Here is a 2,704-nt window from a genome sequence, read left to right on the forward strand (position 1 = left end):
TCAAAAGAGCAGAAGGAACCCGCCTCGAACCCGGCAGGGAGCGTCAGTGGACGCATACCCCATCCCGAACAGACAAAATAAATTAAGGGTGAGACTGATTTTCTTTCAAACATCATAGACAATCCTGTTCTGGGAACAGGTTGTGCACATTAGGTCTTTGTTGAAGCAAAGACACCCCTAGTTAGAAACTCAGTTATTTCTGATAAGGGAAGTTCTAGAATCTTTAATTAAGGGAGAAATTCTGTGACGAGTTGCCCTGTTGGAGCAGGGTAGGGTTCTCTGTTGAAGCAGAGAAGCGGCCATGGGATGACATGACATGTTTACGAGTTATGTGGTCCCATGGCACAATCCTGAGATCGAAGTAAAAAATATTCCTGCAGGTTAGAAAAATGTTGTAAAAGAAAATGAATTAATCAGTGGGCTGGTAAAACAGTTGATTATGATTGAGAAACCAGCTATACATTTAAACCCTACATTTAAACCGAAAATTTGCATAGGAGAAACTACCGTGTGGGTACAAAATATTTTGATTGAGAAGAAATGACTCCTTTTGAATTTGAAGAAAGGAAGACGTTCCTAACTAAATACAGTTTGTTTTGTGTGTTTGTATTTGTTTCCTGTGTGTGTGTGTGTGTGTGTGTGTGTGTGTGTGTGTGTGTGTGTGTGTGTGTGTGTGTGTGTGTGTGTGTGTGTGTGTGTGTGTGTGTGTGTGTGTGTGTGTGTGTGTGTGTGTGTGTGTGTGTGTAGACGGGGTTTCACAATGGGAGCCAAGAGCTGTAAGGGAGAGCCTTGTCTGCCCGACCTGCTGACAGGACCGGTAAAGGTAATGGTGGATAAGTAGGGCAGGGACATTCTGGAGCAGGTACCCCTAGCAGGTACCTCTCTGGCACAAGGTAGAAGATTTTCCCTTAAAAAGGCACGTTGAGTGAAGCTTTATTGGAAGAATGTAGAAAGAAGTTACAGGACTTTGAAGAAACCAAGAAAGCTAAGGCAAGTAGACTGGGATGATTTATGATAATGACTTTCCACCTCCCTTTCCACCTCCCACTGTACCCACCAGCACCCGCCCTGGTTGTCCAACACCAGCCCGCTCAGCCGCTTCCCCCGCCGCAGCTCTACCCCTAATAAGACCTGATACGACTGCAGGACCAACAGACCCCCCAGAGGCAGCCCCAGCACAGTAGGAACACATTCTACACACGCCTACATTGACTCCCATTTCACTGGAGTGAGGACAGACTTTATCAGACCCAGCTGGCTGGACTGTGTGATTGCATAAAATAACATTACCCGCCCATAACTGATTGGACAGCCATCCATAGTCGCACGCAGGAAGCTAAAGGGTCACTGGAAGACTACAGGCATAGATTGGATAACTTTTTCCGCAAACACAGTGGCATCAGACCAGCAACAGACGGTCATCGAACACTGTAAACACGCTGAGAGGCAGCAACTGTCTCAAGAAGATAAGATGAAACAGAATGAAAAAGGGAGGGCGGGAAACTACAAGCTGCACAGCTGGCCTTCTATCAAGGACACAGCAGCAGGCTCAGGGAGGACCTCAAAATGATGGACAGCGAGGAAGAGGTAGAGGGAGACAAGGAAGGGGAGACAGTGCTGAAGAACGGGCTGGATAACAGACACCACAAGGTAATAGCTTGACCTGCTATATCTGTGGACTGGAGGGACATTTCACCAGAACATGTCGAAGCAAACCTACCAAACGGGGTGGGGGGGTGGGGGGTGGGGGGGGGGGGGGGGGCTGGAAAACTGGACCACTGCCGAACACGACCTTTTACAACCCACATATGGCTGACGCGAGGTAGTGACAGTTGACACTCTTGGACAGCATTTAAAGATTTTATCAAGCCCCAGTGAGGAGCCAATGGTTTGTCTCTTCGTCAGTGATGAGTCAATCAATTTTATAGTAGATACTGGCGCTGCAATGTCTGTCATAAATTCTAAATCTATGTCCAAACCTCCCATGTGAAATGAATCAGTCAACACTGTGGGAGCCTCGGGAGTGACTATGAAAGAGTTGTTCACGATGCCCCTACCTGTTAAACCTGACCTGCATGTTGCCCTGTAAATGTAGCGGGAAGGGATCTTCTCTGTAAGTTGGGAATTAACATTCTTTGTAAAGAAAAGGGCCTCACTGTTATACAGCCTCAGGGGACATGCCATCTCATGCCGCTGTCTAACTGACCCAACGTGTGATTGGTACTATGCATGGGACATACAGCACAATGACGGATCACATTGTGACCCAGTTGGAGAGATTTTATCAACAGCCCGTAGCTGTTGGAAACAAACTGGTAGTTTTATGCCACAGACTGACTTACATTGCATCATTGACGAGAGATTTATATTATGAACAGAACTGTCTGACAGGAACCACACTCCAAGAGAGCTTACTATGTGACATGTATAGTGGGCCCCAATTTTGCGCTCTTAGTGTGAAGATGTCTAAAGAACAGGCTTTATTTTATATTTTTAGTGACAGGGTACCACATGTTTGAGAAACTAAGGCTACTGTTATAGCCTCGCTACTGTATATAGCCTCGCTACTGTTATTTTATTTCTTTACTCACCTATTGTTCACCTAATACATTTTTTGCACTGTTGGTTAGAGCCTGTAAGTAAGCATTTCACTGTAAAGTCTGCACCTGTTGTATTCGGCGCACGTGACAAATAAACTTTGATT

At 45.9% G+C, this 2,704-nt stretch overlaps 1 long non-coding RNA gene across 1 annotated transcript; it reads left to right on the forward strand.

Annotated features, from left to right (window-relative positions):
• Nucleotides 1-1,715, forward strand: LOC129855669 (uncharacterized). Its single transcript, XR_008759534.1, has 3 exons — nt 1-88; nt 748-823; nt 1,061-1,715. It is a non-coding gene; the product is annotated as an uncharacterized LOC129855669 (long non-coding RNA).
• Nucleotides 1,716-2,704: the final 989 nt, after the last annotated feature.

This window comes from Salvelinus fontinalis, chromosome 1, assembly GCF_029448725.1.
Source record: "Salvelinus fontinalis isolate EN_2023a chromosome 1, ASM2944872v1, whole genome shotgun sequence".
NCBI classification, from domain to species: Eukaryota; Metazoa; Chordata; class Actinopteri; order Salmoniformes; family Salmonidae; genus Salvelinus; species Salvelinus fontinalis.